Below are 12665 nucleotides of genomic sequence, written 5' to 3' on the forward strand. Positions count from 1 at the left end.
CACTGCCCTGCCCTGCTCACGCCTGCGGGGATGGGCTGCAGGAGCCGACCCGCTTGGGTTCATTTGCCTCCAAAAGGAGCTGGGAAGCACTCGGGGCACCTGGGTGGGGAAGGGCGAGGGGTGGGAGCAGCTCTGGGTCCAAAAATTGGAGATTTGGGCTGGGGCTGTGGCTGCAGCCGGCCGTGGTCCTGCCTCGCTCTGAGCCCCCTTGGGCTCTGCCCCAACCCAGCACACGACCAGCCTCCCCAGCTGGCCCCGCGTCTCCAAAACCCACTGAATTTTCTCAAAAATGCCCTCGAAACGCTCACGCTTGGCATTTTACGGAAACCGAAGGCTTTCAACCCTCTCCGAGCGCGTCCAGGCGCAGCGGCGAGGAGCGGAGCAGGCGCCGGCGCGCTGCTGAGTGCACTCACGGCAGGGCCCCTGGGGTCCAGAATTACTAGGACAGAGCAGGGGCTGTTCCCTGCGTGCTTTATTTATGGGAATCAGGCCAGTGAAGTTCCCCTAGCACACAGAAATAGTCTCAGCACCTCTGCTGCGCGCTGCCCAGCGCCGTGACCTTGAGAAATGGCTGCGAGCGGGGCCGCGGCGGGGAAAGGGCCGGGTGGGGAGCGCAGCGCCCCGTCCTCGCCCCCTGCCCCGTCTATCCCGGTGCCCCGTCCTGCCTCACACCGTGCAGGGGGCCAGCAGGGCTCCCCCCGTGCCACCGCCACCAAAGCCGTGAGAAAGGACCCGTGGGAAGCCCGAAAAAAATCCCCCAGGCACTGAGCAAACCGCGGGCAGCCCCGGCCCGACCGCCGCGCGCCCAGCAGCACCCCCGGCACCCGGGGGCCGGTCGCCTCCCACCCCAAACCGAATCCTTCAGGCTCGGGGCTGGAGACCCTGAAACAGGAACCCCAAATGGGCCTTTGTTGTATTTTTTTTTTTTTTTCCTTTTTTTTCTTAAACTTGCATTTTTTAGCCAGTTTCTGAGGCTGCTGCCAGCTTGCCACGCTCACCCCATCCCACCCCGCATCCCCGTCCCACTGCTGCTGGGGCTCTGCAGCCCCCTGGGGACGGCTGCTGAGGGTCAGAGCCCACCAGTAACACCAGTGATTTACTGGGAGGGCGTCGGGTCTGCGGCTGCTGCCCTGGCACACCGAGGGCACCCAGGGGGCAGAGCTGGGGGAACCGGGGGCAGAGCAGGACGAGGTGTCCCAGAGCCCCCCCTGGTCCCCTACTGCACACAGCGGTGCTGGGGCCTCATCCTGACCCCCGCCAGCCCTTGGAGCTGTAGGGGAAGGCACAGAATAAATCTTGGTGCCGTGCTGACCGGGATACGGCCCCGCCAGATTCCTCCTGTTACTGGGAGAAGGCGAGGCAGGGGCTGAGTTTAGGGAAAAAAAAAACCACGAGGACCCCGGGGAGGCACAAAGCGGTGCCGAGCGCCCGGTGCTGGCTCAGCTGGGCGACCACCGGCATCAAGAGGGGGCAGCGGGGACGGGGGCGCACAGTGGGTGCCTTTTGGGGTGAGGGTGGGCGCCTTTTGGGGTGGCCGTTCCCGGGGCTGAGTCATCCACGGGTGGGGAATCGCAGAGTTCCTCTCCCCACCCTGCGGCCCCGGCACAGCATCTCCCTCCCTCCCGATTCCCTCCCTCCTGATTTCCTTCCCAGCCGCTCGCTGGCCAGGCCGGGCCGTGGGGTGGGTGGGAGCGGGGAGGTGTTTCCCGAAAATGCGGGGTCGTGCCAAGGGGCTGCGGTGCCCTTCGCAGCAGAAAATCCCCCAAATCTCCCCCCCCCAAGGCTGGTGCACGAGGCGGCACGGCCGGCACGGGGGCGCGGAGCCCAGCGAGGCCGTCCCGCAGCCGCCGCCAGCGGAGGGGAACAAAAGGCTCCGGCCGCCCTTCCTGAGGCACCACCCTGGCCCCGTCCTCTGTGGCTTGGGGACCTCCAGGGTTCATGGGCCTCCACGATTTGGGGACCTCCAGGGCCTGGGAACCTCCAGGGTTCAGGATCCTCCACAATTTGGGGACCTCTGGGGCTGAGGGACCTCTACAATTTGGGGACCTCCACAATTCGGGGACATCCAGGGCTTGGGAACCTCCAGGGTTCAGGATCCTCCACAATTTGGGGACCTCCACGATTTGGGGACCTCTGGGGCCTCCATGATTTGGGGATGTCCAGGGCTCAGGGACCTCCAGGGTTCAGGATCCTCCACAGTTTGGGGACCTCCAGGGCTTAGGGACCTTCATGGCTCAGGGACCCCACAATTTGGAGACCTCTGTGGCTCAGGAACCTCCACAATTTGGGGACCTCCACGGCTCAGGGACCTCCGTGGCTCAGAGACCTCTACAATTTGGGGACCCCCTGGCTCTGGGAGCTCCCCACTCTGCTGCTGCCAATTCCCCGGGGCGGGCAGCCCGAGCATGGCCGCAGCCTCCTGGAGGAGGAAGAAGAGGCCAGCTTCCATCAACAGCCGTGGCATCCCCTCCCGGAGCAATTTTATCCCAGTTTTTGGTTAAATTAAAGTCTCAGGGGCACGTGGCTCCCACCCAGCTCCCACGGTGGCGTGGCCCCGGGGATAGGAGCCCTCCGGCGGCGTCACCCCGATCCCCGGGGCCGTGCGATGGAATCGGTGGCAGAGCTGACGCCGGGCTCTGCATCTTCACAGCCCCTTCTCCTCGTTAGCGGGGAGGAATCCAATTCCTGGGCGCACGGGTCCCGGGGATGCAGATCGTGGAGGCAGCGAGCTGGAACAGATTGCAACGAGCCCGAGCTGCTGCCAGCGCTCCGCAGGAAGGCTCGGGGACGGGAGCGCTGCCACGCTCATACTGGGACCAGTTTGCTCTTTGCCCAGGGGCCAAACCGGTGCTGGGCCGAGCATCCTGCGCTGCCCCGGTCTGCTCTGACCCCGGGGAGCTCAGGAAGGGTGGCAGAATTGTACCCGGGAGGCTCGGGGACGGGCTCCAAGGAGGGCGTCCCCCGGGGCCAAACAGCCCGAAATTGGGCTCGGGGACGCTCCCCACGGGCTCGGCCCCGCGCTCCCACCCACGGCCCTGGCCCCGTGCCCGTGGCTGGGTGGGGACCCGCAGCTCCTATTTCTGGTGCTCTCCATGGGAGGTGCCCCGCAGGCTCCGGCCCTGGGGAGGACGGGAACACCCTGACCCGCTCCCCGAGGTCCCCGAGGTCCCTGAGGTCCCCGAGGTCCCATCTCCGGGACGTGCCGCACACACCCGTGCCCAGGGGACGGCTGTGCTGGGAACGGGGTGGGCAGGGATGTCCTGCAGCGCTCCCCGTCCCCAGCCCTCCTCCCCCAGGCTGGGCACCGACCCCATTCCCTTCCACATCCCTGTCCCCATCCCCGTTCCTGTCCCAGTAACACATTCCTGTCCCCAGCCCCAACCCCAACCCCATTGCCATCTCCATCCCCGTCCCTGTCCCTGTCCCTTTCCCTGTCCCTGTCCCTGTCCCTGTCCCTGTCCCCATCCACATTTCTGTCCCCATATCTGTCCCCTCACTGTCCCTGTACCCTCCCTGTCCCTGTCCCCATCCCTGTCCCCATCCCCATCTCTTTTCCTTTTCCTGTCCCCGTCCCTGTCCCTGTTCCCGTCCCCATCCCAGTCGTTGTCCCGGTCCCTGTCCCCATCTCCATTCCCGTCCCCATAACACATCCCTGTCCCCATCCCCATCCCCATCCCCATCCCCATCCCCATTTCTGTCCTCATATCTGTCCCCTCACTGCCCCTGTCCCTGTCCCTGTCCCTGTCCCTGTCCCTGTCCCTGTCCCTGTCCCTATCCTCCTCCCCGTCCCCATCCCTGTCCCCAGCCCCATCTCCAGCTGCCGCCGCCCCCACCGATCCCTCCTCCCGCAGCGAGACCCCCGGGGGCTGTGTCCACGTGCGCGGGGGGCACGGAGGGGATGCGGAGGCCGCGCTCAGCCGGGGTTTCCTTGGAAACTGCGCCCGAGCCACACGTCCCTGTCACCTCCCTGCCACCTCCCTGCCACCTCCCTGCCACCGTGCCACCAGAGGCGTCCCCCGCGTGCCACCGGGGACGGGGGGAGGCCGGTGGGAAGCGCGTGTCCCCCCCCCCCCAGCCCCGTGCCACGGCCAATGTCACGCAGAGGGCGAGGGGTGGCTGCGTCCCCCTCCCCGTGGGGACATCGCGGAGCCAGCACCGGGGGGGGAGATGGAGGGGGAGAGGAAGGGCTGGGGGAGGCGGCGGCGGCTCCGGATGCGCTCCTGAAGGCCGCGGGGATGCTGCTTGCCATAAATCACCCCCCCCTCGGCCTCCCCAAAACGCTGGCAGCAGGGTTTGAGGGGCACGGGGCCGTCCCCACGGCGCTGCGCCTCGGAGAAGCGAGCGAGGAATTTGTGGGGGGGGATTTTGGGGATATCGGGGGGACGTTTGGGGAGGTGGGGGGCACGGGAGGGGGCGCAGGGAGCGGGGGCAGGAGGCAGGGTTCAGGCAGAGGGCAGGGAGCCCGGGAGGGAGGCTCGGCACGGAGGAGAGGAGCGGGACGGTGAGCCAAGGAGGCTCGAAACGGCAGCCGCAGGGCTTCAATTAGCCCGAGGATCCTGCCCTAAATAGAGCGGGCAGGGCACGGCACGGCGGGCAGCGTGGCACCCGGAGGGGGGGGGACAAAACGGGGACAAAACGGGGACAAAATGGGGACGTGGAGGGGCTGCGGGAGGGGGGGAGCGGGGCTGGAGGCCGAGAGCAGCTGGGAGGAAGGAAGAAGCGGCTAAAATAAGCAGGTGGGTGGACGGGGAGGAAATCATCGCCAGCCTGATAACGCAGGGGCTGGGGAAGGGGGGGGGGGGGGAAAGGCAACAAAATGTCCCCAGGAAATCGGAACAAACCCCCCGGAGGTGGAGGAAGGTCACCGGGGCCGGCTGGTGGCACTGGGGACGCAGAGAAATTAAGGGGGGGGGACATGGGGCTGCCTGCTCCTCGTGGCACTGGGTGCCCCCTGTTTTGGGTAGGGGGGTGCTGGGGGTGGCACGGGGACGCCCCAGCCCCCCTCCGGTTGTGTTTTGGGACAGGGGGAGGCTGAGAGGAGGAGAAAACCCCCGGGGAGAGCCGGGCGGAGGTGATTTACGCCCCGGCAGCTGCCAGCCCCCCTCGGTCATCACCGGGGGGGGGACGGGGACAAAACCCAACCCCAGGGACTGCCCAGCCGGGAAGGTCCCAGCCTTTGGGGAGGGGGGGGCCCTGCGTGCATCCCCATCTCCCCCCTCCACAGATCAGGGCCGGGGGTGCCCAAATTCCTCCGTCACCCCCAGGTGGGGGATTGGGGGCGTCGGGGCCGGCGGAGAGGGGCTGAGGGTGGCCAAAAAGGGTTCAAAGGGGGGGGGGGGGGGTTTAGGGTAAGGGGTGGGGGCCGTGCTGCAGGAGGCTGGCTGCTGGCAGCGGGAAGAGGCTTTTTGGCCGGACAGCAGGACACGGGGCAGCCTGGCTGTGCCCTGGGAGTTTCCACATTAACCACACACTGTTTGCATTTGAGCTTTTTCCCCTCCGCAGGGCCGCCGCTGCTGCTGCCGGGGGGTTATTTCCTGCCCTTTTCGCTCTCCCCCCCAGTCCTCCGCCTCCCTTTGCCCACCAACCCCCCCCCCTCCACCCTTCCCCGGCCTGCAGAAGCTCCGTCTGCTTCCTCTCTTACGCCCCCGGGGGCTTTCCATGCTGCCAGAAAATAAATCTCATGCTATTTTTAACGGAGGGGAAAACGCGAAAGGTCTCCTCCGGCCCCGCTCCGCCGCGGCCGCTCGCTCGGCGCAGCCGGGCACCCCCCGGAGAGATGAAGGAGGGAGAAGGAATTCGCAGGGAAGGATGTGGGAGGAGGGCGGCGGGGGGGGCTGGGGGGCTTTCATCTCCCAAACCTCGGCCAAGGGGCTCGGGGAAGGCAGAGAGGGGCGAGCGGGGGGTGCCGGTGCCGGGGGGCGCACGGGGTTGCGCTTCCAACCCGCCTGGGTATGGCGGGGGGATGGAGACACCCCCATCCCTGTGCCCCCCGAGCTCCTGGGGGATTTGGGGATGGGGTCCCCTGGGGTCAGGGCAGGGCCAGGCGCTGGCTTTAACCCCCCGAAGGGATTTAGGGAGGCTGAGAGAGGGATCAGCTGGATAATGCCCTGCCTGGGCAGGGGGGAGGTGGAGGGAGCTGCTGATAACAGGAGGCACGGAGAGGCCCCCCCCCAGCCCCGTTTGGCTGTCCCCACCGTGTCCCCTGGCAGCGGGGTGGGTGGCACACGGGGGGGGGGTGTACGGGTACGAGGCCCTGACGCTGCCACCAGGACACGGGGACCTCGTATTTGGGGCTGGGGGGTGCTGAGTGCAGGATGGGTGCGGAGATTTTTTGATCTGAAGCAACGTGGGCACCACCTGGTGCCCCTACACCACTCCAGGGGCTGGGGATTTAGGGGAGAAGCCAAATTTTGTCCCGCTGAAATGTTGGCGCCTGCTGGGCCTCCTGGCCCCTGCACCCTCCCCACGGCTGCTGCTGCGAGGAGGAAGAGGAGGAGGAGGAGGAGGAGGCAGAGGTCTCCTCGCTCTGCTCGCAGCCCTTGCGCAAAGCCCGGTGCCGCTGCCATGACGAATGGCAACGCGGGGAGAAAAGCGGGGAGGGAGAGAAAAGCAGGGAGTGGGAGGGGAGCGGAGAGCAGGAGGTGGAAATGTCAAACCCAGCAGCACCACGGCCACGCTGCCACCCCCCCTGCGCCGTGCTGGGGACACCGGGCCTGGCCCTGGCCCCTTGTCACCCCCAGCGCCCGGCTCCGAAACGGGGCCGCCGCCGGCCGTTGGCACCGGGGTTGGAGCTGCTGGGAACCCACGAGCCCCACGTTCCCAGCCCCGCCAGCAGCCTTTGATGCCGCTTTCCTGCGGCGCTGGGAGGAGCCGCGCTGCTCGCCCCAGCGGGGGCAAGGTGGAAACGGGGACGAATCCTGCTGGGAGGGCTCCTGGCACGGCCGGGGGGGCCGCAGCGCTCACCGACTGCGGCGCCCGGGGGGCACAAACCCTGCCCGTGAGCCCTCTGGGTGAGCCCCACATCCTGCTGGAGGTGCAGGCAGCATCCCTGGGGCTCACCGGGCCCCCCCGCTGTCCCCATGTCCCCGTGTCCCCGTGTCCCCGTGTCCCCGCAGCCCCCGCGTGCTGATTTCCTGCCTCCGGAGGCCGAGCCGCCGCCGCTTCCCGGCCGTGGGAGCGAGCCCCAGAGCCGGTCCCAGGGCACCAGGAGCGTGGCCCCGGGGAGGGGGGGACATCCCCAGGGTGTCCTAACCCGTCCCGGCTCCAGCTGAGCCCCTCTGCCGTGGCCCTGTCTGCTCGCTCATCCCCGACCCCGCTCCCGAAGCCTCTCCCGGCCACGTGCTGCCCTCCCCGCGCTGTCCCTGGTGTCCCTGAGGCTCGGTGCCGTGCCCCAGACCCCGGCACCCCGCTGGGGCCGGAGCGAGGGGGGTTTTGGTGGGGTTGCCGGGGGCTGGGGCACGTGGAGCAACATGGTCAGAGGGAGATTTGGAGCCTGGAGAGAGCCCCGAACCCGTTTCCCCTTCCCCTTTCCCCTATTTTCTCTCCCTTCTCCCCGGTTTCACATCTCAGCTCAGCACTGACAGCGGGCACGAGGCGCAATTCGAGGCACAAATCCTGCGGGGATTGCCCCCGGGGCAGGGCAGCCACGGAGCTTTTCTTCTCCCCCTGCTGCACACCGGGGATTTGAGGCGCTTTCTCCTCCGCTTTTAATTGTTCGCCTCCCAGTTTTGCTCCGGCTCAGCCCGAGCTCTCTTCCTGCCTCTTTTTCTTTCCTCTCCCCGAGCTCCCGGCTGCGAGGCGGCGCGGGGAGCTCCTGCGTGCCCCCAGCACCGCGCCCCCCACCCCAGCATCGCCCCCATACTGGGGCTTTCTGTGGGGTGCCGGGACCGGGGATGGCCCCAAACCATAGGGAAGCACCCAGGAGCTCGCCCGGCCGTGGAAACCCAAAACCACGCCAGGGCCTGATCCTAAACACGGACAAAACACTGCTGGGGGGGGGAAAGGAATAATGGGGTTATCCCCAGATGGGGTCCTGACCCCACAGCAGCCTCCCAAGGGTGGCACCGAGGGGCTGAGCCCACAGCCAGGTGGCTCCGAGGAGCCCAAAGCCCCCCAGGATTGTCCCCAGGCATGGAGGCGGCGGGTGGCCCGGTCTCCTTGAGCATCGCCTTCGGGAACTGTCTATTTTTAAGCCCAGGAAAGCTATTTTTAAGGAGGGAGCCTATTTTTGTTGCCCGGGGCTAAGCCTTTCCTTGCAAGCTCACCCGGCAGCGGGGTTTGGAGCCATTCAGCCGGGGCACCCAGCAGGATTTGGGGTGCTGCTGGTGGATCTGGGGGGGTTCTCGGTGCTCCCCCAACCCCAGGCGGCTCCGGTGTGGGGCGATGGCCAAATCCTTTATCCATTACCGGCACCACAGTGCCGTGGGGGGGGGCCAGGCCCCTTTTTGGGTGGATTTTCCGGGCTGTGAAGGGCCAAGAGCTGCCAGCCCGCATCCAGCCCGGCGGAGGATGGGGATGCCAAGAGGTGACGGGGCCGCCTTTCCCCTGGGCGTTGTGGGGCCACGGGGGCCTGGGAGAAGCGGGGCCGAGCTGGAAGCAGGTGTTGGGCACGGCCCGGAGGGAAGGGTGGGACCCTCGGGTGACCCCCGGGGGGGGCAGCGGGGGGCACATCTGGCCGCGGGGAGGGGGTGGCAGGAAGCGGAGCGCTGGCTCGGACCCCGCGTTTGGGGTCGCGGGAGGAGGGGGGACCGCGGCGCTGCCAGATGTTGTGCAGCTGTCTGCCGCGCTTCCTCTCGCCCCGAGCCCTCCAGGAAGGTCCCCCCCAGCGGGGCAGCCCCCCCACACCTCTCCCCCAGCCCCTTTCTTCTCTCGCCAAGCCGGCCTGAAGCCGTCCTGCCCTGTTCCGGGGGCTGTGGGGTCGGATCCTGCACGCCAGCCCCCGGCCCCGCCGCTCACCGTGGCCATGGAGCTCGCCCCAATCCCTGCGCAGAGAGCAGGGCATGGAGGTGGAAGCGTTGGGCATATTTTACTGCCTTTTTTTCCCCTTTTTCTCTCAAAATACCCCGCAGAACCACTGCATTTTGTATTTTCCTGCAGCTGAGGCCAGGCCCTGGCTCCGTGCCCGCAACACCAGGCCCGCTGCGGCCGCTCCGCTCCCTCCCTGTCCCCATCAGCAGGGAAATCGGAGCTGCACCGAGCCCCGCCGAGCCCCACAAACCCAAAAACCTGCCCCAAAAACCCCGGGGGAAATGCCCACGGCTGCCGGGATGCGGATGGGATTCGGGGGATTAGGGCAGTTTAGGGAGCAGGGGTTTTGCAGGCGGCAGATGGTGCTGGATGGGTCCCGGGGCGAGGTTAGAAGGATGGGAAATCAGGCAGAAATGGGGAGGAGGTGGATTTTTGGCCAGAAAATCCCCCGTTCCCGGATAGGAGGCACCAGGAGGGCTCCGACGTCGCTGGGTGCCAGGCAGGACGCCCCGTGCACACACATCAACCCGTGAGCTCACGGGGACCACAGGGGACACGGGACAGGGACAATCGGACTGGTTTTATGGGGCTGGAACGGGGCAGTCCCCCTCCTCCCACAGCTCTCGCATCCCCGCTGTGACTTCACCCCAAAGGCTGCCGGGGGAAATCCCAGCCCTCGGGGTGGGGATGAATGAGGCCAACTGGTTGAGATGTGACAAGGTGGGGATGAGAGAGAAACCCCCCCCCCCGCCGGGGACACTGCGCTCAGGCAATCCCCGAGAAGCCCCAGGGGCTGTTTGGGGCTGAGAGCGGTCAGATAACGGGGTAGAAATGAGGGCCCCATTTCCAGGCAGAGGCGTGCAAAGATTTGAAGTGGCCCCAAAGGAAGAGAGAGAAGCTACAACGTGGTTCAAGCCCTGCCATGGGTACGGGGACCCCTTCGGGGTGCCGGGGACCCCAGCCCACCCCGGCTGTTTGATGTCTCGGAGCCGTGTGTCCGGAGCTGGCTGTCTGTCCTGCTGTGGGGTGGCACCACGGGGGTGTAGGATTGCAGCAGGATCCCGCTGGGGACCAGCTGGGCACCCCACAGGGGCTGCTCAGGATGCAGCCCACGGGCCCCACGCTTGACGTCTGCCCCCTGGCCCCAGCAGCTGCGCCCTCGTCCCCCCCCCAGCCCCGTTTGAGAGTCCCCGTCCCTTCCCAGAGATGTCTCAGAAAGAGGAAGCATCACCTCTGGCGTCCCCCCTGCTGCAGCCCGGGGCTTATTTTGGGTTTCGAGAAAAGAGGAAGGCTGCACGAGGTGACAGCAGGGCTGGTGGGCGGGCGGGCAAAGCCCCTGCAGCACGCGGGGGGGGGTGGCAGGGGGGGCTGGAAAAGAGGAACATCGCCGTCACCGCCAGCCCGCAGCCCCCGCTCCCACCCCGGGGACAAGGCTGAAGAAAGCGGATCCGTCCCACCTGAAGCTCAGCGGGGTTTTTTGGGGTGCACGGGGGCGGCTCGGGCAGCCCCGCTGCCGCAATGGGGAGATGCTGGGGAAGCGGTGGCTGCGCCGGGCCCCCCCGATGCTCCCTGTGCCCACCCGCTGGCGTCCAGAGCGGGGGCGGCGTTGATGCAAGCAGTCCTTGGTGACTTTTCACTCGTAAGGGTGGTTTTTTTTTGCCCCCACAGCCCACGTAAATGCCATCCTGCCCGGCAGCCTGCAGTCCGAGGAGAGCCAGGGAGCTTGGGGGGGAAAATGGGGACAGCAGGGGTGGCACGGGGACACGGGGGAGGTGCTGATGTGCGAGTGGATGGAAGGGTGGTGGGCACATCGGGGGGGGCAGAGGGACATGTGGAGGCATGGATGGATGGGTGGGAGGCTGGGTGGAAGGACGCAGAGGTGTTTCACAGGGTCTGGGGCAGAAGCTCTGCCCGTCAGTGCCGAGGGATGGGGTATTTTAGGAGCCCAGCGGGGAGAGCAGATGGGGTGAGGGCTGTCTGTGAGCCATGGGTGCTGCGGTAGGGCCCCCACCTGCAGGGATGCTCGGGTAATGCTTTGTGAATGGGTAAGAGTGGGTAAAATAAGGGCCCATCAGCCTGCGGAGGCTCCTGGTGGTGTTAATCGCCACCGGGTTAACGAGCAGGAGCCAGGGCTCCTCTGCTGGGCCCTTTCCAGCTGCAGGAAGGAGCGATGAGGAAAGCGGAGCCGGGCGGCTTTGCTAGCGGGCAGCGAAATCTAGGTCAGGGCTTTCTGTAAAAGGGGCACGGAGCCCAGTTCGTGTCGGCTTCCAAGGGAAGCAGCAGAGCCACAGCAGCGCTTTGCCGAGCAGGGAACGGCGGCAGGGAAATGTCCGGGTCCTCCTGGAGCATCCCCGGCCCGGAGCTGTCAGTGTTGGGGGGGATTTGGGATCAGAGCGAGCGGGAGCAGATGGTGCCTCGGGACACCCGTTCCCATTGCAGGGCTGCTCACGCAATTCCTGGCTTTGCTGGAAAAAAAAAAAAAAAAAACAAAAAACAACAACGTGTTTTGTAACTCTGCCCGGGGCCGTGCCCTTGCTGGGGGCACGGAGAGATGCCCGGCACAGGGGAGATGCTGCCACCCCCCTTAGGGACATCAGAGCTGTCCCCTGCCCTCCCCTCCACCTCCCTGTGGCACACAAAGCAGCTGGGAGGGCATCAGTGAAAGGAACTGACCCCAGGCCTGACATTTCACCAGAAAAACCCCATCGGAGCGAAAAGCCCGGCAGCAGCCAAAGGAGAACTGGACGGGGGGCAGCGTGAAGGGCACGGAGCTGCGGCCAAAAGCCTTGGCGGAGGCGGAGGGGGCAGCCCGGGGGGGACACCCCCGGCAGAGCCGCAGCCGTTCCGAGCAGCAGCACCATCCTGGCACACGGAGGATGTTTTTTTCCACCCCAAATGCAGCTTTGCTGCTTCCCCGACCCAACAACACATCCAGGGGCTGAGAGAGAGAACAAGCGAGCGGGCGCTGGGCTATGTTTAATTAAAAATCGCTGCTTGAAGAAGGTGCAGCAAAATGAGCCAGCAGCGGGTGCTCGTCCGCCGGCTGAGGAGGCACACCCTGCTCGCTGGCAGCTTGGACTCTCTGAATCGGGTTTTTGTGCCTGGCAGAGCTGTCGGAGGCCGCGGCGGCTCCCAGCGAGCCAGAACCTCCCAGCGCCTCCTGCTGCCTCCATCTCTCGGGGCCGAGCTGCCGGGAGCCCAAAGCCCTTCCCCGCGTTTCCCCCTGGGTTCAGCTCTCGGCTGGGTTTCCACTGAAATCAGCCTGAATTTCAAAATAAGCCCCCCTCCAGGCCCTAATAAAATCAACGATAAAAAGTTGAGCTCTTAAAATGCTCCCCATCCTTTTCAAAAGGGAACATCCAGTGCCTCTGTGTGACCTCGGGGAGATGGGGCTCTCCTCCGAGGCGATGTGCTCAGCCCTTGGCAGGGTATTTCCAGCAGCTTTTGTGTTTTCCAGCTTTTTTTTTTTTTATTTTCTCGCGAGCGCCGAGTGCGGTCCCTCTGCTCGGTGCCCACCGAGCGCCGCTGGAAACGGCTCTGAAAAATTAATGCACATTTCCCCATTTATATTCGCTTCCCTTTTCAGGCTCGTCCTGGGCAATGCGAACAGACCAGGTGGAAACGGCCCTGAAAATGAAAGGGGCTGGCAACGGGGGTGTAAAGGAGCCGTGGGGCTTTCAGCAGGACTTGCAAATTCT

Source organism: Aythya ferina (genome assembly GCF_964211825.1).
Source record: "Aythya ferina genome assembly, chromosome: 16".
NCBI classification, from domain to species: Eukaryota; Metazoa; Chordata; class Aves; order Anseriformes; family Anatidae; genus Aythya; species Aythya ferina.